This window comes from Peromyscus leucopus, chromosome 4 (assembly GCF_004664715.2).
Source record: "Peromyscus leucopus breed LL Stock chromosome 4, UCI_PerLeu_2.1, whole genome shotgun sequence".
NCBI lineage: Eukaryota > Metazoa > Chordata > Mammalia > Rodentia > Cricetidae > Peromyscus > Peromyscus leucopus.
The window spans coordinates 72,992,581-73,020,285 of NC_051066.1; the positions used below are offsets into that span (position 1 = coordinate 72,992,581).

General features: G+C 37.1%; 1 protein-coding gene across 11 annotated transcripts in view; it reads left to right on the plus strand.

The window, feature by feature from the left end:
• Lrrc4c (leucine rich repeat containing 4C) overlaps nucleotides 1-27,705 on the plus strand; it is a 1,322,183-nt gene that overhangs the window by 1,080,638 nt on the left and 213,840 nt on the right. For all 11 annotated transcript variants that reach the window (XR_005091479.1, XR_005091478.1, XM_028877840.2 and 8 more), the window contains one exon: nucleotides 12,354-12,447. The gene's annotated coding sequence lies outside the window, so the exon portion shown is untranslated. The remainder of the gene's footprint in view (nucleotides 1-12,353; nucleotides 12,448-27,705) is intronic.

A 27,705-nucleotide genomic window follows, 5' to 3' on the forward strand; every position in this document is an offset into this window, starting at 1 on the left:
TACTGTCATTGTCCACATTCAGCTCATTTGTAGGCAGTCATATTGGTGAGACCTTACGGGTATACCCTCTGACATTCCTAGGAGACACAGTCTCATACTAAACTCTATTTTTCTTTTAAGATCTACCAATCCTCACCTGCCTCAACTGAATGTACTAGGCTTTGCTGACTCCCCATGGGAGGCCTTACTTTTTCAGAGGAGGGGATGGGGGTGGGTTGCAGCGGGGCAGGGGTAAGACTTGGGAACAGTGGGGGGAGGGATGAGAGGGGGATCTGTGGTTGATATGTGAAATGATAAAAAAAATTCTTAATAAAGAAAAAAAAGAATAAAAAAATTACACCAAAACTCATATATTTGGATCCCCTTTGACATTAGTGTGGGCCAATGAACCATTTATTTCATCCTCCAGTAATTCATATGATTAATGCTAAATCATAAGTATCAGAATCTATAAAAGATCATGTGTGGTAAATGTCATTCCCACTTCCTAGTGAACTAAAAGTTATTTTTAAATAGGGATGATATTGTATTAATAAAGCACACCTCTTGGTGCATGTGTAAGGTCATTTACAAAGGCAATTATATCATAAAGACATTGATTTAATGAACTCTTTGATCTGTTGATAGACTTGATATATGAATACATTATTCAGACTTTAAGGAACTATGTTAGATGAAGCCTGGTTAGAAAGGATTTGATTTCTAGGAGCATATGCTTAGAAGTTGTATTTTTCTGTGGCCCTTACTGTGGCAGCAACATCCTGCTTTCTGTTGCTATGCCCCAAGTCCTCCCCACCATGATGAAGTGAAAACTCTCAAACTAAGCAAAATAAATATTTCCTCCTTTAAAATGTCTCTGGGAGTATATGCTTACAGAGGCCATGAAACGAACACAATACATCAGTTCAAGCTCATAGAGAGAGAGCAAGAACCCTTCACTTGCTTTTTTTCCCTCTTTGTTTGAGCATGTAATAAGGCTTGTTCACATCATGCCCACAGGGTGATGCCTGTTCACATTAGTAATGTCATATCTTCTGTATTCAATGACCCCTACATCAATACTAATCTCCTCCCAAAATAGCCTCACAAACATTTCCAGAAATAGTTTTAACAATTCTAGGCTTACCCCTTAACTCAGATGACAGGTAAAAGAGCCATTATTCCATTTCAAACTCTACTGTAGAAGCAACTACAGTGTATGTATATATATATATACATATATATATATATATATATATATATATATATATATATCAACACAAATGTTTCTTTTCCATTAAGTCTAATCAAGCAGCCATAATTTATTGGCTCCTAAAGCACTGTACCAAGTTAGAAAGCATCTATCAAGTATCTGTGCAGCCTATATTTAAATTCCTCAGTGATAATAAACACACTACACTCAAGTGAAGTCTGTTCTATCCTTGGATAGTTTTGAGGGCTAGAAATGTTTTTATGCAGTACTATAATTGCATTTCCTGTCATTGCTTTCTTTGGTGCTTATTCTGTGCCTTAAAGCACATAAAAGAATTTTAATTACCCTGGAACAACGAAGAAACCTTGATTCCTGTCCAGGGCCACAAATCTGTTCTCTCTGAATCCAACGCCTCAGATCCTTGCAGGGTGGTGGGTGCGACACAGCTTCAGTGCACAGTCCCGCCAAGTTTGCTCTTCTCACCCTGTTTGCCTCAGCCATATGCACCGGCATTTCAGTCACATGTCTTTTTGCTTTTAGTCACAAAGTGCTGAGCTCTGTTCTCCCATGACATCACCGCATGACTAGTTTGTCCAAGTAAAACAAGGTTTAATTAAATTTTAATGTTGTGCCCACTCTTTACAGAGCTAACTGTTATTTTCACTTCCCCATGCCATTAGCAGAATACGTAATGAGAGGGTGTAGAGCACAGAATCAGCCCGCGGTACAGAGAGTAGCATTTTGTCACTCACTCACATTCTCCCACTAAGCTTACTTTCAGGCTCATGATTATGTCTCACTCCAACATACCCTGGACAAGTAGATTGCATTTGTGGGAGTGTTTGTTCTTTTTAAGATGTGACAGCAGCATCATGAAGATTAAGATTATAGCATGAAATGCTTAAGATTAAAGCATGAAAATCCGAATTCAACCTCAGAACTCACTGAAGGGGAAACATTCCAGTGGGGAAGCATGCTCACTGTAGCCCCACTGATAGGAAGGCAGAGATGTCCAGATCAATGGGGTTTGCTGGCCAGCCAGGCTTTTCAAATCAGTGAGATCCAGGCTGAGTGAAAGACTCTGTCTCAAAAAATAAGACGAAGAGTAAATGAAGGAGATATCTGGTCTCTGCATGCACACAAACCACAAGTATATATGCATCCACATCCACAATCACATAGAAAAATGGGAGAAAACTAAAACACATACAAATATGAAATGGTATAAGAACATATTAAGTCTACAAGGTTTGGGGAGTTTCTACTACAAACTGATATCTGGTTGCTTCTTCCATATCAACAAATTGTCCAAATGGAAATCTTTACCCTTCTGTGCAAATATTCTATAAAGTATTCTCTATTTAGACTGACATAATTTTTCCTTTGTTTTGGTTATTGCTTTCTGGTAAACAAACTAACTATCAGCAACAAAAGTACAGAATTATACTACCCATGTAACCCTGGGGTAACTTTTTTTTCTAATAAGGTCATAAATCATCAGGAAATAGTGTGTGCTTCACTTTTGAACTGATGAGCCCGTAAGACCTGTTCTAAGAACTGCCTACTGTTTTCTTACATAAATACAATATAATCTGTGAAACCGTAGATAGACATACACGTGCACTTTGTTAACAAATCTCATGATCTCCAACAACCAAATGTGAAAAATGGTAATTTACAATGTGTGGATTGAGAACACTAGCTCAATGAACAGTCAACAGTGAATGCTGTATTCTGCTTACTTAATTTTTACTTTAGACATTAATGTTGTATATTGTGTTATTTTGAGATATTCTGAAAAGACTGCCTATATACCAGTCTCCTTATTTTCCTGCTAAATTCTTAAATAAGAATTGTTGAGAGTTACTATGCAGAACTGACTTCACTGTAGATATAAAACCCAGGTACAGAATGTGTCCATTTAAAGCTGCACAGTCCATGTTAGTGTAAGATGTAATGTTTGGGTGGGTGCAAAAGTCTCTATTTTAGTTTTTTCTCTACAAACTGAATCCTTTTTAAATGTACATGTAAAGAGTTCCATTTGTATAGAGTCTACCATACTAGGAAGCTTTCATACTCATTAGTATGTGTAAAGATTGTGACATCATTTTATATAATGATTAGTTCTGGTTTGTTTGTTTGTTTTTTCAAAATAAAGGATCTCAACTAGAATTTGAAAGTATAGAATGAAAAGGGTTCTAAAAATTATTTTTCAGATGAGGTAAATTCTTCATAGATCAAGCATGGGAATGGTTGGCTAATTTCTTCATCTCTAGTGTAGTGGTTCCAGATATGATGGATAGTGTAGGAGTATATATATTTTTTTAATTTGCTATTGAATAGACTAAAGAATTAGGGAATGTGATGATATTTTATTTGTGCTGAAATGTGATATTTAATTTATATGTTAATAAATAAAGTTTGCCTGGAGATCAAAGGTCATAGCCATAAACAGAAGTCAGGCAGTGGTAGCACACGTCCTAAATCCAATCACATGGCAGGCAGAGTCTCTGTGTGTTCGTGGACACACTCCTTTAATCCCAGTTTGAACCACAGAGACCTGGAGGTCTGCATAGACAGTTAGTGATGAGGAAGTGATGTGGCTGGGCTTTGAACCAATGAGAAGGCAGGACAGGAAGGCAATAAAGGTGCAGGTTAGACAGGAAGAAGTTTTCTTGTGGGAAGCTACAGCAAAGTGGTGAGCTAAGGTTAGTTGGCAGCTATTGTTTTGATCTCTACGGCTTATCCCTCTATATTTGGCTCTGTATTTCTTACTTAATAAGACTGTTTAGAAATTCATCTACAAGGGAATGTACAGATAAAAGTTCTTCACTAAATTTGGCAGGCCCAGTTCATGGCTAATTCCTAACATATGAGCAAATGGCTGTTTGGATGACCAACTGAACCAAATCTTCTGATTTCAAAGCCAAGGACATTGGGGTATTCTTTATTTTTAATACATATTATAATTTCTATGCTTCTAAATGATAAAAGCCCCTTTCGTGATCCTTCATTTTCCAAGATAGAAGTGCAAAGCTCAACGAATTTGAAAGAAAATTTGAGACACTGGAATATCCTATTTGGATCTTCTCATTTATTCATGGAAAGTGGTCTCTCTATTGTAATCCAGTCACTTGACATGATCCCAGGAGCAGGGGTTGTAACATGGTCTCGAGCGGCTTCTGTTGGCAAAGGCAGCTTTCTGAGTGGCTCTGTAGAGAAGTCAATAGAAGGCTCACATTTCTTCCTCTGTCATTTCTTTTTTGAAAGTTTACTTGTTCATTTAAAGTTCATTTTTTCATTTTACATACTGCCCATTGTTATCCCTCCCTCTTCTTCTTCCACTCCTTCCACCTCCCCCCATCCCACTTCACCCACTCCTCATAGGAGGTAAGGCCTCTCTTCAGTATTCAACATAGGCTGGCATACAAAGTTGGGGCAGGCTCACATCTCTCCTTCCTGCATCAAGGCTGAGTAAGGCATGGTATCATAGGGAATGGGCTCTAGAAAAGCCAGTTCATATACTCGGGATGAGTCCTGTCCTGGTCCAACTGTCAGGGGACTCACAAACAGATCAAGCCACACATCTTTCACCTTTATTCAAGGGGTCTAGTGTGGTCCCATTCAGGCTCCCCCGCTGTCAGTCCAGATTCCGTGGCCTCCCACTAGCTTGGGTTAGCTGTCTCTGTGGTTTTTCCCATCATGATCTTGTCCCTCCATGCTCTTATAGTCCCTCCTCCCTCTCTTCAACTGAACTTCAGGAGCTTGGCCAAGTTCTTGGCTGTGAATCTCTGCATCTGCTTTCATCAGTTGCTGGACGTAGGTTCTATGATGACAATTAGGATAAATAGGCTACAACCGGCAACCCCAGAAAAGCTAGGTAAAGAGCAGAACCCTGAGAGGGACATGCATGGATCGTCCAAGGAATGGGAAAGGGTTAAAATTTCCTCTGTCAGTTCTTTTTTTTAATAGTTCCTAATAATTTATTTTAGTTACTATGCAAAATTGGAACAAAGAAATGATAATTTTTTTGACTTTCATTATTTTTTTCCTTTTATTTTATTTTACAATACCATTCAGTTCCACATATCAGCCACGGATTCCCTTGTTCTCCTCTCCCCCCACTTGGCAGCAACAGTGAGCCTCATCTTGGAGACACAGGTACCTCTTCTCCACACTCAACATTGAGCTTCTCCCACAGCTTACTCTGGTCTAGAACTCCTTTCTTATTGAAGCCTCACTATGAATCCTCAAGCAAATCTTATTGGGATTTCTTCCAGGAAATACCTCCAAACAACCCTATATCTCTTAATGTCTTTCATCTTACTCTGGTAGGGGCCCTTGTTAGTCTTATTTAAACTTCTGTAATATTTCTAGCTTTCCAATATGCACACAGTCTTAACTCTTGTGATTCATTTTCTGTGCACTGGTTATTATACTCTGGAAGGAATGAAGAAAAGATCAGTAGCATTTCACATTTATATCTTAGAAAATTTATAGTACAAAAAGAACAAAACCCAACAAAGTTATCTGGAGTGACAAACCCCTGTGTTCTTTGGCTCCTGCCTGCATCTCCAAGTTCAATTTCTAATAGTATTTCCCTTACACTACAGATGCAATGTTTTCCTAACACCACTTGGATATTTGAAGTACTGTAAACTACTTGTTTTGTTCCTGTGCCACATATAGGTAGGTGAACAGTATTTCTTTAAAGAACTTGAGCTGGGTGAGAGCAAGTGATACTCTCATCACGAGATTATATACTGTGCCACTGACCTAATTTTGCTAAATACTAAAATATTCTTAGGCAGTCATGCTTTCAACTGTATACAAGTAGAAACATTTCTACAGTATACACTGAAAATGCAACAAAATTCCTTGACTTTTGCAGAGCCAATGTACACTTACAGTTGTTTTATGTAATTGCAATTTTTCTCCCATGGATGAATATAGAATCATTAGTAGATCATATTTCATATATCACACCCAGTATAATGACATTTGCTTCTAACCTCTGATGGCCTTAAGTGTGAGCAGTGCCCCAGTACTACCCAGATCAGTTCACTTAGGCTGAATACTGTTAATCTCACCAATAAAGGCTCATTCCTACCACTAGCAATGCTAAATATTGACACATTAGCTAATAAAAATAAGTTATGCATGATCTTAATGATGATCATTAGCTAAGTGACTAGGAATTATCAAAATAAAAAAATTAGTAACTATTTCTTAAATCTTCCTTTTCTAATGGCCTAATAAGTGTTCATTTAAGCCCCAATTTGACACCTGATTCTTTCTTTCCTGGGGTCAAACTTAAATCACTGGAATTTTTATAATACATCTTCTACATTGAAGAAGCTTCAAATTTTATATATTTTAATGCCAATGTCAATTCTGGAATTTTGTACTGCTATTCACTCTGTCTAGGAAATGGTGTGCACATCTTAAAATTCTCTACATGTCTGATGAGTTTTCATTCCTTAGGCCTAATTTTAAAATTTATGCTCAAAGCATCCTTCAAGAGCCAACATACGAATTGAATACAACTGATATAGTGTAAAAATGGCAACTACAAATACAGTGATTGAGAGTTTCTATGTGCCAAGTAGCAGGCTAATTACTGTGCATTCATTAATTCAGTTAGTCTTCCCAACAAGTATATTAAGTAGGATGTTAGTCATCATTTTATATACAGGGAAACTGAGTTACAGGTTCTTGCCAATATATCATAATAGGAGAATGCCAAGCTCTGAGTCTAAAGAGTCAAGTTGCAAGATTCATCAGCTTCCAGGATTAAGCAAAGATGTCTGGACACAACCTACTTAGTAGCGTATTGCACCATTTATTTGTTGTTGTTGTTTTTTACTACTCTCTTTGAAAGCTTTTGCTTACTTAGTAGTTCCTCTTCACTCTTTATAAAAATTAGATTTCGGGTAGGGACTGTGTCTCTGTTCTATGTCATACTCTCATAGCATCTAGTACTCTTCTTGAACGTATTAAGTGTTTTTGTTATAACTTATAGAAAAATGAGTGAGAACAATAGAACTCGGATAGAACATGGTTTTTATTGCCAATTTTGTTCCACTTGTAAAGAAAAGCCACAAGGGTTGGCAAGCTTCTCTGACTTTCTCCACTATCTGTCTGCTTGTTGTTTGTTTGTTTAATCTGGCATATCAGGGCCCACTTTCTCATCTGACAATGTAGTGAAGGAAGAGATGCTCACCTTTCATCTGTTCCCCCCACCACAGCATGACAGATGCTTTTTAAAGCAGACTGAATAAAAGCCCACCAGAAATTCTTCACTGGCTTAATTTTAAGGAGAGCATCCAAAATTCTTTGTGTAGTATATTAAGTTGCTTGTAAATTAATCCTTTCCCAACTATGTTGTTAATTTGTTACTCCTAATTTTATATGTATGTATATGTATGCAGTCATATGTGTACAAAAATTCATATGTATAAGTCAAATATATAAAAATATATAAGATAACTATGTATTTTATGTATTATAATTACACATAAATATGTGTAATTAAAATACATTGTATTTATATATACTAAATATATAAATATTATATATAAGTACATATATTATTTAACTTATCTCAAAACTCATCATTCTAAATTACAGGTTCATTGAAAAGATGGTATATGATTCTCTCAGAAGGTCTATCCTCATTTGTGAGACATGCTTTCCCTGACTTGACAACTGCTTAATTTGTATTTAAAGCCACACCCACCATGGCATCTTTAATCATAAACTCTTTCATACTATTCTGATTGTGTGTATGAGAATACACAATAGAAAATGAGTTCCTGGAAGAAGCATGTGTGAAGATCTAAAGCAATCTGCAGTGCCAAGCAGGATCTCCAGAAATAGTCAATGAATAACTTTCATGAAGAAGTTGTAAGCTATGATCCTAACCAGTTCCCATTATTCCTGACAATAATCTATGGAAAAATGCCCTTCAGAGAAGGTGTGCACAATTGCTAGACATATTTTACATCCTTTGTATTTAAGAACTAATTATTTTATTGATAATGTCAATACAACACCATCACCAGCCTAAAAATCTTCTGGCACTAGAAATACATGAATACTGGAGGCTGTTGAGGAGACTAGAAGGTGAGTCAACAGACCACGTTCCAAGTTGGCAAGGACAGAACCCAAGTATCAAAAGCTCCTAATTCAAGTTGAGCTTCTCGTTAATCTAAATGTTAATGTAAACTTAAAATATGTCACATTGACTTGGAATTGTTTTGTATGAATATTGAATAACTGAGCTGTCTAGCAGCATAATCCAAATGGATATCCCTTCACATCAAGTTTTTTTTAATCAAGTGAAAACTTGACTGCCTTTCTTTCTCTTCTTCTCATTGATTTTTTGTTTTGTTTTATTTGTCATAAAAAATCATTTGCTTCATTTAAAAAGGATGTAACAATATAGTTCCCTAAACAAGACCTTCACAATAAGAACACAAATAGACATGCTGATGTGAACAGCTGAAGTCTTTTAAGACTCTGACCCTATGTGAAGAACTAAGAAAATCAATGCCCACTAGAAAGGAGGCAGGAGGCCCCTGATAAATTATCCAGTCAAAATTTGACAGTATAAAACATAAGTATAGATGAACAAGTATAAATGGACTCGTGAGTGACTCTGTGTGTGTGTGTGTGTGTGTGTGTGTGTGTGTGTGTGTGTGAATGTAACAATAAGTGAAGAAAGAAGTCACGAATTTGAGAGGAAATAGGGGAGCATAAGAGGTATTGTTGGGAAAGAGGAAGGAGTGATAATGATGTCAATATAGTACTTATACATGAGGTGCTCAAAAACAAAAGAAGCTCCGAGAGTCTCTGCAAAGGAGAACAGTCACAATGGACAATTTTGAGGACAACATCACTTCCTTAACCTATTCTCTGAGAGGATTGAATATTGCCTTTCAATGCTATGGAGAGATTAGTAGATTTTCCTCCCATTTCCAGGACAGAAAAAAGTAAAGATATTAGGACTGATTACTGGAGTGTTTTGTGATTGTTAGGAATTGAAAAATAATTCTCTTTTGTTGGGTTATATTTGTACATGTTATATAAAACCTGACATATATATATGTGTGTGTGTGTGTGTGTGTGTGTGTGTGTGTGTGTGTGTGTATGTGTGTGTGTCATTGATGGAAAATGCAGTTTACAAAAGACATTCTGTTAGCTCAACTTAAAATAAATTGTAATGATGATGACGACAACAACAACAATAATGTGTGTTTACTTTTTCAGTACACTAAAGCACTCAGTGAACTTTATAAAATCTTCATAGTTTGATCCCTAAAGCAGCTGGGGAGGGGACCAGGTCTTTCTGTTAAGAAAAAAAAAGGAAAAAATGGTTCGAACCACTTCTCCAAGTTCTGAAGCAACCATTGTTGAGCCCAACGAAAAAGAATATGGGGCCAAATTGCTGAGACTAGAAGTTGAGTCAGCAAGTGTGGTCCAGTTGTAGATACCAAACAAGACTGCAGGATGCAATAAAATGTGAAGTACAGAGGCACATGTCTGTGTGGTCAGTCCCATCTGTCAGCTCGGATGCTTTTCTCTTGCTTAGAAACTACCTTAAACTACTATGCTTCGGTTCCTTTATCAACAAAGTGGCAAACATGGTTCAGTTTTTATCAGAATAGGTATGATACTTAACTTTAAAATGATTTACCTGGAATAGTTTAAAATCAGGCGCATACAGCATTTTAAATTGCCCTTCCTCACTTCATCAACAGTAGGGAACAAATCTGATCAGTCAGTATAAAAATTCTCCTTGAAAATAATGATTTCAGCAAACATTGAATGCTTAAATTTAGGAATCCATTCTACTTGGGAAAGACAAAGGTTTGAAATACCGATTAGATATGCATCTTTATCGGAACTGTTTTTCCTTGGGAGGCTGGTGAGAGGAAAGTAAAATACCATGCCATCTCTGTAAGCTATTTTGTGACATTCCTGCTGTGTTCTGACCTCTTCAAAGTTCCAAACTTTGTCCCTCAGAAACATTATTATAGAGATGAACTAACTACTAAATATCAGTCGACACAAAGTTATTTTCATTTTTCTGAATAAAATGAAATCGAACTTTGCCTAATTTCAACAGGCAGTGATTTTTTTTTTTCAGGTTGCTGTGTGAACCTCTTGTCAATAGATTGTAAGCACCTTAGTACTATTTGTCATCAACTTATTTTATATAAAGAAGAAAGTCAATGATTGCATGCCCATAGTTTATAAAAAATTCTCTTCATGCAAACGTAATGGTTTTGCACCAAAATTACTTCTAACCACTTTATCTAGTATAACAAAACATATTCTTAGAAGGAAAATGAGAGAATTTGAGAGAAGGCTTTGACTTAGTGAATCTTTTGTTTGTTTTTTTCTGAGATACGGTTTTATGTATGATAGACTGACCTTCGACTCTCTATATACCAAAAGAATGACCTTGAACTTTTGATCTTCCTGCTTCCTTCCACTGAGTATTAAGTATACCCTATGTCACCTAGTTTGTGCAGTGCTAGGAATCAAACATAATTGGAAGCAGTCTACCAACTGAGATACATTTCCAGGTTTTTAGAAGCATTTTTTTTTTATTTTTAAAAAATATATAATTGCATTAGTTCTCTTTTTCTGCCTTCCTACTCCTTCCATGTCTGATGCCCTCTGCCTCCCAAACTCATGGTCTCCTCTTCTTTAGCCATTGCTTTTGTAAATACATATGAACAAATCAACATAGAACTACATCCCACTGTGTCGGTACAGTGTTGTCTCAATGTATATTTTTCTAGGACTGACTACTTCACTCGGTTTCAGATAACCAAGGAGGGGCTCATCATTAGACTAACTCTCCCTCCCTCAGCAACTGTTCCTTGTCTGTAGCTCATCAGCTAGGGCTGGTGCCACATAGAGTTCGCTCATATACTTTGAGATTTCAATTATGGTTGGAATGTTTCAGGACTTGTTTAGGCAACCACACTATTAAAATTTCATGGATATGGTTTTCCTATCATAGCTAGGAGGCATACACTCAGAGCATATTTCCTGTTCCTCTGGCTTTTAAATACTACATCCCTCTCTTCTGAGATGTTCCCTGAGCATCAGATAAAGGTGTTGTGTTGCAAATGTATCCATAAGGAGTGGTTCCCTTTGTCTGTTTTCTTTTTTCCCCATTTTGAACAATTGCTGTTTTCTCTAATGGTATTCTCCTGTTGTTGCTGTAAAATAAAAGTTTTTCTGATGAGTAGTTAAATCCATGCTTAAATGTAGTAAAATGAAAATTATTTAGAGTATAATTACGAATTATACTGCTTTAGGAAAGTAGAGGCAGTGCGTTCTCTAAAATCCATGGTCTTAGTAGCAGTTTTGTACAATGTTCTTTCGGCGAAAAGTAGAGAGTTTTCAGATTCAATGAGGTTTGAACCCTCCTTCCAAGTTGTTTGGCTAATTATTGTAGAGATAAAATTGACTCCAGTCATGTTTACTTCAGTGTTTTTTGTTTGCCTACTTTTTTTGTTCCTATATCAGATTGATAAATGACAATTGTAGTATAATATTCTGGTATTGATTTACTTGTTTACTCATGTATTTACATAGGCAAGAGTGTTGGGAACCTGAGCCTCCAGGTATACTTCCCAAGCAGTCTACTACCAAACTACATCCACTGCACTGATTTCCTAGTATTTTTAGGTCTGTTCAGCTATTGGAGCTACAGCAAATTAATAATTACAGCTAAGGTCAAGAGAAAAGAGAAGGAAGCCTCTCCTCTTCGTGTATAACTGGTTTTTATATAAAATGTTTTCTCAATAACATTCACATGACATATTTCTAACAACAAATTTTGCTGAACATTGACAAAGAAATGAATGATTAATAAATGCAGGAGTGAGTAAACTGGAGCAAAGGTGCATGCATAAATACATGTTACATGATAAATAATTTCTGCAAGTATACACAGAGTTGCCTTATTTTATCCATACTTATATTTAGTAGTTACACACCAGTGAACCATGGATGTTCTGTCATTTCCAATTACAAAATTCTACTGAGAACAGCAATGAGCAGGCATATCTAGCCCTAACTCTGTCCTTATGTATGTACTATGATTTGAAAGTATGTTCTTTGTATTGTCTGCTTACAGGTGTGAAGAAATATTATCAATAATGATCCAGAGCATGCATTTCACTTTTTTGGATTCTCACAGGAAGATTAGAGCCAGCTAGACACACTTTAAGGTAGGTTCCAGTCACTTCTCATCTCTCTTCTTAAGAACAAAATGAGGTTGAATATTTTGAAAGAACACATCAGCACAGAGCCATTACACATTTGTAACAAAAACAGACTTCCTACCATTTATCACCAACCTTAATAGACTTGCTTCCTAGGTTTATGAAGTGCAGGGCAGCTGCAGGCCGTCCCACCATAGCAGCCTTGAAACACTACTGCAGTGGACCAGAACCTGTGCATCTTCCTGTGAGCAAACAGCTGTAAAGTTCAACAGGAAGACAGTGAATTAAAAAGTAATTAACAAAATCCTACCTCAGTGATCACAAGTCTAAAGTGAGTTTATATTGATCAAGAGAAGAAAGAAGGAAGGAAGGAAGGAAGGAAGGAAGGAAGGAAGGAAGGAAGGAAGGAAGGAAGGAAGGAAGGAAAAGCTGAAGCTTTTTCTCAACAGTTATTTCCTCATGGGAAAAAAAAGAAAAAAGAAAAAAATAGATACTTTCCTCAATAGAGTTACTTTCACATGGGAAAAAATAAAATAAGGCATAAATATTACTCTTTGTTATCAGTGAAGACTGGGAGAGACCTGGTACAAAGTGGAAGAGTTCTTTCACGATTCTACCATGGTTTTCATCACTACTGTATTAAGAGAACTTCTTTTGAGTTATAGAGAAATCAAGGCACTGACATGCCCCCCTCCTTTAATAAACAAGCCACATCTTAGCCCTATTCTACCCAGCTTCCTGCTAGATGGGATGCTTTATCTCAGTACTCTCAAAAGCCCTCTCTGTTACTGTGCAGCTGATGGCAACACAGTATGCCACAAACACTGGTGATTTCAATGAGTTGAAAAGCCAAAAACACATTAGAAGAATATTTTTAAGACTTTTATAATATGCTATTAAATTATTGTTGAAAGAATTTGTGGAAAAAAGAGTTATAAATATATTAATATACCAATTTCAATGGGAATTTGAGGATCTAGTTTAATGAGTCATTTATGAGCTTGGATTTTATTTGTAAGTAAAAATGAATCTAAGAACAAGAACATATTAACAATAGAGAAAACAAGTAATAAACTTGAAACAAAGCAAAATAACCGTGTGTAGCTATGACTACACACCAAGCAGAGATGCTAAAAGATGTGCCAAGACTCACTGAACACTTACCTGACACTGCTTCTAGGACAGTGGTTCCCAACCTTCCTAATGCTATGGCCCTTTAATATAGTTTCTCATGTTATAGTGGCTCTCAAGCATAAAATTATTTCCTTGATACTTCATGACTTTAATTTTGTTATTGTTATGAACTATAATGTATATATCTGATATAAACAATATCTGATAAATGAACCCCAAAGGTCATGGACCCACAAGTTGAGAACTACTGCTCTAGTAGAAACAGAAGTTATTATTTCATATTTGTGTTTCTTTAGCTGAGGCTCAAAATCATCCAAGAAAAATGTTAACTTTTGTTCAATTGATTGAGTTAAATTTTAGTTTATACTCCTAACATCACTAAAATGTCAGGAGACATAAATCTAGATCACTTGGCATTTCATTACAGAACTGTAAATGTATAATTTACTACTCTACTGTATTTACATATCATGAGTGATAAGTAATCATCAGAAACAAATAAGCCTACTTTCAGGAGGTAGTATTTGTCTTTAATATCATTTTTTCTTCACACAGTATATCAGGTATAGTATATCATATGCAAACAGTGTATAAAATTCACATTTAGGATATTACACATAAGTTGTTTACAAAAAGTGTGGTTATAGGGCCATTAAAAATGCTAATAAAATACTTTCTAGTACCAAAAAAAAGTTGATTACTAGCCACGTTTTCCTGTGTATATCTTTCAAGCATATCAAATGGCTCCTAAATTCATCAGAACTTTATATTTGACACTCAAAACATATAAATCTGCAAGCAATACCATCTACTTATGATTACACCTATAGACCTCTTTTGGTGAAATTATTAAGGCCACTCAACGTAGTTAAAAGGGAGATTTATTTAGTGGGTCACTTACAAATGAAGAGATAGGTAGGTTGTGGGGTCTGAGGAAGGTATATCACAATCCAGCAGTGTTCTCTGGAGCTCTGCTCTGTCAACCTCCACTATCTAGGGCCCAGGAACAGAGAGCACACTGGCCCATCCAGATCTCCAGTCTCTCGGTACCTCCCTTTGCCCTGCCTTGTAGGCGTGACAGTTGCGGAAACCTCATTGGAGGTTGGAACTTCTAGATCAAAGCTGGAATGGCTACCTACTACAGACATCTTATCCTATGTATTTGTCACTACTCTACAAAGATGTGGCCACTCATGCCAGAGGTATCTGCTCCTTCATAGAATATAAACTTCTGACATTTAAAAGAGAAACCTGCTTTCTCATCTCCAACCTATTCAAGCACAAAGTGGAAATAATTTCTACTTTAAAATGCTCTACCACATTTAAGAACAACAAAAGCATCACTTTGTAGTCATGTTCCTTAGTTACTGTTCTATTGCTATAAAGATACATCATGACCAAGACAGCTTATAAAACAAAGCATTCAATTAGGGGCTTGCTTACAGTTTCAGAAGGTTAGCCTATGATCATCATGGTGAAAAGTATAGTGGTAGGCATGTAGGCATGTTGCTGGAACAGTAGCTGAGAGCATACATCTTATCTACATGCAGTGGACAGAGAGAGTAAGACAAAGCCCCGCATGGGTTTTTGAAACCTCAAAGTCTATTCTTAGAGCCATACCTCCTCCAACATGGCAACATCTTCTAACCATTCCTAAATAGTTCACGAACTAGGAACCAAACATTTAAATATGAGCCTATGGGGGCCATTTCAGATTACCACATTCTACTTCCTGGCCCCCATATACTTGAAGCCCTATCATAATGCAAAATGCATTCAGTACAACCTCAAAAGTCCACATATTCCTTCACAATCACAAGACTGTAAAAGTCTAAAATCCAAAGTTTCTTCTGAGAGTCAAGGCAATCTCTTAAATATAAACTGCTGTAAAAAGAAAAATCAAATTATATATTTCCAACATATAATGGTACAGAATATGCATTACCATTCCAGAAGGGAAGAAAAGGGGAGCAGTAAGGAAACATTGGACCAAATTAAAACTGAAACCCATCAGAGCAAATTCCAAATCCTTCATCTCTATGTCTGATGTTAAATGGCTCTTCAGATCGCCCATCCCTTTCAGCTTTGGTGAGTGCAGCACATTGCTCTCTCTTAGGCTGGTTCAAGATCCTGTCTGCAGCACTTCTTGGCAGGAATCCCACAGAGCTGACACTTCCAACTTCTTAGAGTTTCCAACACAATGTAGGTTTTACCCTCACAATTTCATGCAACTCTCTCAGGGCCTCCCTGCAGAAACTCACCTGATACATGCCTGGCTTCCTCTGCTTTTCTTAGCCCTGAAGGAAGATTCTACAATGCTTTTACACCTGTATATTTTTGATAGAGCCAGAATTACTTAGCTAACTCTGCTAAGTTCTGCTGCCTACTAGGGCTTGAACTTGGCCCCCTCAAGGCATATATTCACATAAGCCTTGAATTGTTAGTAGTTCTTTTGTAGAATAAGATTTAATTTTCACAAGTTGGAGGCTTAACTAGATGGGGTCTTGCCCTGTTGGTGCCACATCCTTTATTACATTTCTCCTTAAGCCTTTCCTCAAACTTTCCATCTCTTTGAGAACAAGATTTGGCTCCCACATTACATTTCTTTGTGCTCTTTTTCTCCTTAAACTGTATATTTTGCAATGCTTTTTGCTCCGTTTGCTCTTTTTCATTGTAGATCTGCATGAGAATGATCACTAACAACCATGTGACATAGTCTTAAAATCTCTCTTGCCAACATTAGTCCAAAACTCTTCAATATAGCCTCATGCAGAATTTTTGGTCAAGGGAAGAAAGCAGCCACATTTTTTTTGGCAAAATATCATGAGAATGATCTCTAGGCTGACTGCTAATATTTCTTCCATCTGAAAGCTCTTTATCTGGGTCTCAATAGTTCACATTATGCATAGAATTACTGTCATCCAAGCATCTCCGAGAATGGCTCTAGAGCCCTAGTGAGAGCACTCAAACCTGTTTTCTAATCCAAAGTCCCCAAGACTTCTGTAAGCACCAGCACAGAAAACCCACCAAACTAGATATTCCATTGATAGAAAGAAAGGTTTCCTGGGGTTCAAGCATACAAGGTCACCTCTCCAGGTGGCAAAGATAGGGCAAAATGGCAGAAAAGCAAGCAGATTCCATATCAGCAGGGTGGAACTGTTGAGAAAATAAAGGCTGTTCGGGTGGAGCTAGAACTGGGTGCCCTTGCCCAAGGTTGTTGACCTTTGGGGGAAGATTAAGAGTGTTTTCTGGTCATCACAAACCTACCTTAGCATATCTGCTTTTCAGGTAAACTGCAACCCACCTTAAGATCCACTTTTTTTTTTTTTTTTTTTTTTTTTTTTTTTTTTTTTTTTAAACAGCGTACCATCTTTAGGTTTCTGTCTACCCAAAGTTTAGTTTGAAGGCATTGCCACCAGAACTAACATTTGGAGGGTTGCTGCTTTGGACCTAACATCTTCCTTATTTCTCTAAAGAACAGTATGTTCATGCCTGCCACAGCAATACCTCAGTTCTTGGTACCAATATCTGCCTTCTATTCGGTTGCTGTGAAAAGACAACATGAACATGGTAACATAAAAGAAAACATGTAATTGTGTCTTGCTTAATGCTTCAGTGGCTAGTCTGTGATCAACATGACAGGAAGCATGCTGATAGGAAGGCAGTTATGGTACTGGAGCAGTCGCTCAGATCTTACATATGATCTGTAAGTTACAGGCAGAGAGAAAGCAAGACTGGACCTGGCATGGTCTTTTGAAAGAATTTTATCCTCACTGGCACATTAGGGGATACACAGGCCAGTATCCCCTAATTCTTAATTTTTTTATTTGAAATTTTTTTTTTTCATTTTACATACTATCTCCAGTTTCCCCTCCCTACCCTATACCTGCTCCTCCCACCCCCACCCACTCCTCTGAGAGGCTAAGGCCTCCCTTGCATAATCAAAAAAGTCTAGCATACCAAGTTGAGGCAGGGCCTAGCCCTTCCTCCCTGCATCAAGGCTAAGCAAGATATCCCACTATAGGGGGTGGGCTTCAAAAAGCCAGTTCATGCACCTGGTATAAGTCCTCTTCCCACTGACAGGGGGCCCCCAAAACAGATCAAGACTCAATAGCTGTCACCCACATTTGGAGGGCTTAGTTTGGTCCCATGCAGTTCCGCAGCTGTCAGTTAAGAGTCTGTGAGCTTCCACTAGCTTGGGTCAGTTCTCTTTGTTTTCCCCATCATGATCTTGACAACCCCACCCACCCACCTCACCCCTGCCTTACTCATATGATCCTTCCTCTCTCTCTCTTCAACTGTTCTCCAGGAGCTCCGCCCAGTGCTTGGCTATGGATCACTGCATCTTCTCCCATCAGTTACTGGATATGTGTTCTATGATGACAATTAGGGCAGTCACTAATCTGATTACAGGAGAAGGCCAGTTCAGGCATCATCTCCACTGTTGCTAGGAGTGTTAGCTGGGGCCAACCTGTGGAACCCTGGGAATTTATGGTTTTTATTGTTAAGATTAATTAGGATCACACTTCAACAATTGGCAAAAATCTTGCTTGGGCTAAAGAAACCACATAAGCAGAAAGGTAAATGTAAGTTTTGAGAAGATCATAAGAAAAAAAAAAAAAACATGTAAAGCAGGACAAAGACAATTTGATGTCTACATATGTGGAGCAGAGCTGTTCCATTGTCAAGAATTTAGGACCCAAGATGAGAAAAGTTTGCAACATCCACTATTGTTCCAGGAATAAAGTGGGGGAAATGGGACACATATGTCATTTTCTGTCAGCTATATATTTTTGATCCAAAGCTCTGCGGCAATGTTGCTAGTCTAGATAACCAGACACAGTTGAATCATGGGAAAATACAGCACATGATGTAAGAATCTCCTAGCCCTAGAAAGTGAAAGCCATGGTGTTGAAAGAAATATGAGAAACAGCAAGAAAGTACAGAACTAAGATTTCCCCAGGGAGCCTAAGAATCAGTCATAATAAACATGTGAAGAGCTGTAAAGTCTTTCTCCTCTGAAAAGACACAAACACTCTACATGTAGGACTGTAATCTTAAGATCCAAGTGTCTCTTCAAAGTAAGTCAAAGCAAACTGCTGATTGTTAAAATTTAGCAACTACAGCTATATATTTAATTGTATTAATAAAATAATTATTGATATATATATTATATATATATACACATCAATAATTCACATAATGGGGGTAACATCTAACTTCTATTTTGCCTTAAAAATATATATATAATATTTCTGATCTAATATACAATTATTTAGTGAAATAATTACAAAACATTTATTTTTTCTATAGGAATATCTGAATAGTTACAAAAATATCCAAAAATCTTTTGCAAAATATATTAAAATCCAAAAGACATTAATAAAATACAACCACTGGCTTGAACAAGGTCCACAGCTCTCCCTTGTCTGCTATTTATCCACAAGCTTGAGCCTGCAGGTTTGTTATACATTTGGATTTCTGTCTAGTAGAAATAGGACCCATCAGAACTGCCATTTATTCTGCTTCCTAATAGAAGTACTGGGAATTATTGTGTTCTGAAAGGCTGTTAAATGGACAGGGCAACAGATTGGAACCTGTTATGTTCCAAATAGCCATGTCAGGTTCCTGGTTCACATACATAAAACCGACATGTACATTTTTATTTAGAAACAAATAGAATTCTACTTATTTTTTGTGAGCATTTCTATATATTAGTTTTCCCCGTGTTTAAAATGGAGTAGGTAGGTTCAGGTGAAACAATAGTATGCCCCAAGACAGAAAGAACAAAAAGAATATTTGCCTTTATCATATCAATGTGATTTTTTTTTTTTTGATAAAAATGTGTAGTTTCTTTTCCTGGTATCTGTTATCTCTGAAATGTGCCTATACCGGTAAGGGCTGTACTTTTATTAGAACTGATTCATAGAGTTCTTGTAATAGGACAAACATGCCCACACTCCCTTGACTCAGATGCTAGTTAACAAATCTTTCTCCATAAATCTAAAGAGGCCCTACTCAGGGAGCTGTCCAACCTTGTGGGGTGCCTCCTCCTTGCTTTTAAACAAGTTAAACACCGATTTTTTTTTTTAAATTTAAACACTGAGTTCAAATACACAGTAGTAATGAGAATGTGGAGAAAGAATAACTTCATAAACTACTGTTGAATCGAACATAACCCTTCTATAGACAATATGGCATGTGTACGAAAATGTGCTAGCCTTTGACCTGATATTTTCTGGTGAAAGATATTTGTTAAAGATACCAATAAATGGAGTTATGGTGGGCCACATACTTAGCATTGTCCAAGAGTATGGATAACATTCACTGGAAAAAAATAAAAAATAGATCAGTGGACACACAAGTGAAAATGGATATGTATGAAAATGGAGAAGCATTGGACTGCATTGTATATAGTTGCAATATAGTCGAAAAATCAATCTAAAAAAAGAACATTTTATAATCTGGTATATGGACATAAAATATTAAAATATTATTCATAATTGTTCTCTACTCTGGGTGTACAGACATAGGATTGCATTGAAATATTCATTTCAAAACTGTGATATGAAAATAATATGTGTAATAACAACAATCTTATACATTTTTATAAATTATGTATAATGTGAATACATAAATATAGAATATACATGAGTAATTATATTAAGTCTTTCTTTTATGTGTTGTATTTAAAAATAGAGATTAAATAGAATTATAAATACATAAATGGGAAAAATAAATAGCAAGACAAGTAAAATATCTCAAATGGTTTATTACTAATTCTCTATTATAAAAACACACATAAATGCAAACCCATTATTTTCTTTTTAAAAATTTATTTGCATGTGTCTATGTGTATGTATGCATGTGTGTGAGAGTATGTGTGTGTGGGCACATGAGTATGTGTGTGTTTTCATGTGTATGTCACAGAACATGTGTGGAAATCCAAGGACAATTTGTAAAAGTTGATTTTCCTTTCCTACTTTGTGAATTTCAAGGAATAAACTGTTAGATTCAGGCTTGGCAAGGGCCCTTATCCACTGAGATGTCTTGCTGGCCCCTACCTCTTTTAAATATTTTTATTGTTCCTTGAAATTTTCATTAATTTATATAATATATCTTGATCATAGCCATTCCAGACTCCCCCTTGATCATATTCCTTCTACCCCTAAATGCTCAATCACATGTCCTTCTCCACTGCATATCTGTAACACAAATTATTAAACTGTCTTATTAATAAAAAAACCTGGAGGAGCCAGATATTGGGGTGAATGCTGAAATATCAGAGAAACAGAACAAACTACAGCCAATCTCACCTTACCAACTCCTCAGCCTCCAGAGTGTGAGTTCCTGTTTCTGCATGCCTTATATACCTTTCTGTGTCCTGTAATATTGCTTCCTGGGATTAAAGGCATGTGTTCTTCCCAAGCAAATTCATGAAATCTCAAGTGTGTAGCAGGAATCTTAAAAGTTCTTATTAATAAAAACAAACCTGGAGCCAGGTATTGGGGTGAATGCTGGAAGACCAGAGAAACAGAACAAGCCACAGCTTCCTCACCTCACCAATTCCTCAGCTGATCCTGTTTCCTCAGACTGGAAGCTTCTGTGTACTCATCCCAATGGCTCTCAGCTGTACTGCTGCTCAAAAGCCTGAATGCTTAACCAGCCAAATGCTTCGGTTCTGGTCCTCACGACTTATATAACTTTCTGTTTTCTACAACCACTCCCTGGGATTAAAGGCGTGAGTCACCATGCCTGGCTGTATCCTTGAACACATGGATCTCTGCCTCTGGAATGCTAGGATTAAAGGCGTGTGCTACCACTGCCTAACCTTTATGTTTAATATTGTGGCTGTTCTGTTTTCTGACCCCAGATAAGTTTATTAGCGTGCACAATATTTCGGGGAACACAATACCACCACACAAGTGCTGGGATTAAAGGTGTGTGACACCACTGCCTGACTTCTATGTCTAATTTAGTGGCTGGCTCTGACCTCTGACCCCAGATAAGTTTATTTGTTAGAGCACAAATAAAATGTCACCACACATGTCTTCCATTTTTAATTAATTTACTTAACACACTGAATCCAGTTACACTTAACAATATATGCATGGCTATGGGGTCATCTAGTGGGCTTGGGGAGCTTCTAAGAAAAAGTGATTTTCTCTCTTTGTAGCCATCAATTGGCAATGGGTCAAGTATGGGTATGCCTTGAGAGACTTTGCCCCTCCTTGCTGGAATTTTTAACTGGCTCAATGTTGTGCAGGTCTTGGGCAGCTGTTCTAGCATCATGGGTGTAACACCCATGTCAGTTCAGGGGCCAGAATTTCAACACCTCAGTGATGTCTTCCCATCCTTTAGCTCTTACACCTTTTCTGCCTCTTTTTTTCTGTGATGTTCCATGACTGCTGGGGGTGGAGGTGAACAGAGATGTCCTATCTATAGCTGAGCACTCTGGTGCCTTTTCTCAACACTTTGAACAAGTCCCTCCATTAACTGCTACTCACTGAAATAAGAAGCTTCTCTTACCAAAGTTGTACATAGCACAAATCTATAGATGTAAGTAATTAGAAGACAGTATCACAACACTAAACCATATTTTTAAAGAGGCATTTGGACAGAGCTACCTCGTATTACTGAACAATACTGTTCCCAGAAAATATGGATTGATAATTTAAAAAAAAAAAAAAACTCAAATCTCAGTTTGAAGCACCAGTTTATCTTCATATGGGGTTTTAGTTATGGAGGATTAAATCATATCTTAAAACAATACAGATCATTGCAATTTCTCATCATAACTAGATGGTAAGACCTTATTGCTGAAGAAACTAAACACTTTGTTACAGACATAGATAAATCAATTTGACTGGAGATCTCCCTGCTGCTTTGTAGGCTGCTGAGAGAGTGTGGTGATTGAATAAAAATGGACCCATAGGCTCATACATGTGAAGGCTTATTCACCAGAAAGTGAACCTCTTTGGAAGGATTAGAAGGAAGGATCAGGAAGTGTTGCCTTGTTGAAGTAGGTGTGGCCTTGGTGGAGGAAGTGTGTAACTGTAGGTGGGCTTTCAAAGGCCCACACCAGTCCCAGGCCTGTTCTTTCTTGACCAGCAGATGAGGATCTAGCTGTCAGCTCCTGCTACAGCACAAGAAGTATTTCCATTCTCCCCACTATTATGCAAACGGACTAAACCTCTGAAACTGTGAGCAAGCCCAAAATGAAATGTTTTCCTTTCTGAGTTGCCTTGGACATGGTGTCTCTTCACAGCAATAAAACAGTGACTAAGACAAGAAAAAAGACATCAATCAACCTTACACAGCAATAGACCCTGCATACTGCCATATCAATTAGCTAGGCAAGAAATACAACTCTCCTGATAGGATGTTAGGCCTTTCCCACTGAAGAGAATTCATCTTTAGTACTGCAAATACTACCTCTGGGCTGGAAAAAAACAATCATAGGCCCTGGGGAGAAGATGCTGATGCTTTACTCACTTATTTTTAATGTATATTATTCCCACCACAGAGAAATTGGCCCCGTGAACCTATCATATTTTCCTGGGAAATTTTTGATCCATGATTCCCAGATTTAGTCCACAACTCTCATAACTTCTGCTTGTTTTTTTATAAACTACAGAGCTATGTACTTTAACAGCTAGAAACTACACAAAAAACCACAGAGACACCTAATCTAATTAAAGCCTGTGGATAAATTACAGAATGTATTGATCAAAAAGAATGTGTCAGCCAAGTGGTAGTGGTGCACACCTTTGATCCCAGCACTCATGTGGTAGAAGCAGGTGGATCTCTGAGATCGAGGACAGCCAGGGCTACACAGAGAAACCCTGTCTCAAAAATTAAATTAAATTAAATTAAATTAAAAATTAAAAATTAAAAAAAATGTGCCTTGTAAGGTCCAGAGCTAGGACTGAAAAAGACCTTTCAGGATGATAGAGAAGAAAAGGATAATCTATGTATATTCCATCAGCATAGTGACATTTCTGGAGTGGTAGACGTTGGGTCTCAGTGAGGGTAGTGAATGAGTCCCAGAGAGTGGCTAGAGTCATGGGATTTCAATTGTGCAGGGCTGTACCATACTTTAAAAAGGAGAGAAGTTGGTCAGTAAAGTTGCTGTAGTGTTGCTGGGAAACCCTGAGTGTACATATAATTATAATAAAAGAAGCTGAAAACAATTAAATGTTCAAATAAATACCTTTATTTATTTTTTTATAATTTTTTATTTTATAATTTAATTTAATTTTTCATATCAGCCACAGATTCCCTTGTCCTTCCCCTCCCACCCCTCCCCACCCTCCACCCCCACCACCGCCTTCCCCCCAGCCCACCCCCATTCCCATCTCCTCCAGGGCAAAGACTCCCCTGGGGATTGACTTCGACCTGGTAGATTCAGTCCAGGCAGGTCCAGTCCCATCCTCCCAGGCTGAGCAAAGTGTCCCTGCATAAGCCCCAGGTTCCAAACAGCCAGCTCATGCACTGAGGACAGATCCTGGTCCCACTGCCTGGATGCCTCCCAAACAGTTCAAGCTAATCAACTGTCTCACTTATCTAGAGGGCCTGATCCAGTTGGGGGCTCGTCAGCTATTGGTTCATAGTTCATGTGTTTCCATTCATTTGGCTATTCGTCCCTGTGCTTTTTCCAAAATAAATACCTTTAGCATGCCATTGCATATATATACTGACACTCTACCTTTTTCAAGAACAGAGAAAGTGCTGTCAGTGTCCATTAATGAGGAAGTTAGTATTCCTAAGATATAGATGGTGTCCTTTGGTACCTAAGTCGAAGAAGGGAGTGGTTTCTAACTCTCAGTTCCCTAACATTGAGTTGCATTTTACAGTTTTGTGTGGATCTAAGCAGGTGCCATAGAAAAGGTAAAACTCTCTTTTTGAAGTTTTGAATGAATCTTTACTGTTTGTGAAGTCAACTTACTCTAGGAACTTGTCATTGCATTTATATGGAAATATGGGCAGATAATATCAACAGAGTGCTCCTTCCTATGCATATGACTGAAATTTGTCCTCTGTAAATTGAACCACAATTCCTTTTTCACCTAAATTTTAAGGTTAAAGACCCTGAGAGATAGGAATTAATGGAGTTATTTGTTCAAGATGATTTAAATGGAAGGTAGACGTGTGACTAAGATCTGTGCAAAACAATTCAAATTCTCTGACGCTTTCATGCTGCTTTGACATATAGAAGAGAACAGTTTGCATTTTACATTTGTGTGTTTACATTTAGAATAAATGTTTATTGTTTTTCATTTTTATTGTTTTATGCTGTTTTTGTTTATTTTATTTTTTGTGAATAATATAGCCCAGGCTAATCTTATATTCATTACGTAGTTGATGACGACATTGAACTCTTGATCCACGAACCTCTACAACTGAAATGAAGGAATTAAAGATGTGTGCCACCATGCCCAGCTCATAATAGATTAATATAACAATAATAATTCAAAAAGCTCATAACAAGTGTAACCAAACAAGTATCTCACATGACTCTTTTTGGTATTTTTATAACAAAAGAGGGAGGTTGGAAAGGTAGGATCCCCTTTTCCAGTTCTCTTCTTTTTCCAATAGCTCCAAAATACATTCATGATAAAAGAGAAGAGATAAATGAATCCAATGACTTTGAAAGGGAAAGTCATACAAAAAAATTGCAGCATTATTTTGTGAAAAAAAAAAGATCCCACTTTACATGTGGTGCATTTGGAAATGTAGCCATTTGGAAAACAGAGGTGAAGTGAAAATCACCTGCAATGTCTCAGTCATCCCTCAGCACGCTTCAGCTGAGAATGCTTAAAAATAATACACCCGAGAAAGCAAGCTATTTGCAGTTATATTTATACATGATCTTATTTTCTCTGTATGTGAGGGGAGATTTTCCTTCAGAGTTGTCACTGTCATCATTAAGCACCCACTCATTCATTCAGTATATGTTTATTGAACATCAGACCACAGCATTAGACTCAGGGGTAACCGGGTAAATAAATAATACTCTTTTCTGTGGAGGGAAGCCAGAACAGACCCGGGAGTTTAATGTCTTAATGGTAAAGGGTAGAGACAAGAAGAGCAGATGCACATTAACATAAAGATATATACACTTGCCCACATATACGCATATGCTATCTTGCCACACCGAAGGAGAGAAATATCAATCACACTGAAGATATTAACAGAATGTCTGGGTGGCTTCCGTCTTCATCGCAGAAAATTTTATGGATGAGTTGAGCTTTGAAAACTTTTGGGGAAAAAATGACAGGATAAAATATGATGGTGTAGAATATGGAAACGTTTCTCTTTTTTTGTGCAAAGAAAGTGATCAGAAAATGCTGAGGAGTCTCATTGTTTGGAGGATTATCATTTGAGTCAGGAATCAAATCAGATGAAGCATTCAGTGGATGGTCAAATCAGAATTAAAGCTTATGCTTTTCAGAATAGTTCTAAAAGAAATCTCAATAAAAGAAATGCACATGCAATCTGACCCCTTCTCTAGGGCATCATATATAGTAATAATTATACTTACTTGTAATAAATGAAAGCAAACAAAAATTATCTTTAACAGTCTTTGCCTTCAGAGCATACTGGCTAAATTTCTTAGGTTTGTGAGTTATTATTTTCTATTATTATTTTACGTGTAATGTATGTATGAATGCATATGTGTGGTGTATTGCATGCCTGAAAATGTATGTGTAGACCAGTAGTTTGTTTCTTCCTCTATGACTCTTTATTTTTTGAGGCAGTCTCTCTCACTGAATTCGCCATTCCATTTCTTCTATACTGGCTAGACAGTAAGCCCCAGGGATGCATCTCTTTGCAGGCCCTCACACACCTTCTCATCCTCCTGCCCCATGCTGGCATTAAGGCCAATACCATCTCACTTCATTGATATTAGCGATCCAAACTTGGAGCTTCATTCTTATTTGGCAAAGATTTTATTATCCTCTAAGCTATATTCCCAGTGCAAATTAGTGCACCACTAGTGGACATATTAATGTGGGTGGGAGAACTTTCATAAAGATCCACAGCTAGATGGAGAACTACAGCCCACCCATGGATACTGAGACAGGGAGAATCAGTTTGCTCCAGAGACAAGCACCTGATATATCAGCCAACCCCACATAGTCAGACATAATATGTGTACATACAAACAACAGTTCATGTATTCAGCTGGCTGTTTATCTGTCTATCTTTTTTTCTATCTGTCTCTATTTCAGCATACATGCATATATAGGAGCATGTATGTAAAATAATAATTATACAAGAGGTCATGAATTCTAGAGTGAAAGGGGATGTCATTGGAAGACTTGAGTGGGAGAGAAAGAGAGATGGAAATGATGTAAATACAGTACTCATGTATATAATTTACAGAAACATAGATAATGGATTAAAAATTGCATCTTTTATTTATTTGATTTATGAAGTGCTTAATACAATACCTTCCATGTCATATTAAATGTAAATTTGATTGTTATCTATAATGTTAAATTTTGTTTCTTAAATAAACACAATTAAAAATTAGAGCATGAATTTATAAACACACTGATGAGACACAATCATGCACATTTCAGGTTTTGTTTTCACCATGTAGGATAATCTAAGTGTTGTACTATGCTGTAAACTGTGCAGGGGGTTTGGTGCGCATACAAATAATGTGGGCTCTCACCTAAAGGAGCATCAGAGGCTGTTCCATGCCATTTTCAACTGAACACAATTGCCCACAGAGGTGTTAATCTAGTCTATATTTATCCATCAATTCCTATGAAATTCAGGTTTCCTTACACATTTTTCCCTTCTCAAAAATCACCTTAAAATCACTGTCACATTAAACTACTGTGATATTGTTATGCTTTAAAAATTGCCCAGTTCAACTGGGCAGTGGTGGTATATGCCTTTAATCCCAGCACTCAGGAGGCAGAGGCAAGTGGATCTCTGTTAGATTGAGGCCAGCCTGATCTACAAAGAAAGTTCCAAAACAGCCAGAGCTGATATACAGAAAACCTCTGTCTCAAAACCAAAACCAAAAACAAACAAAAACAAACAAACGAACAAAAATAAATAAAATTTTCCTGATTTATAAAATATTTTGGAATTAGTATAATATGAACCTGG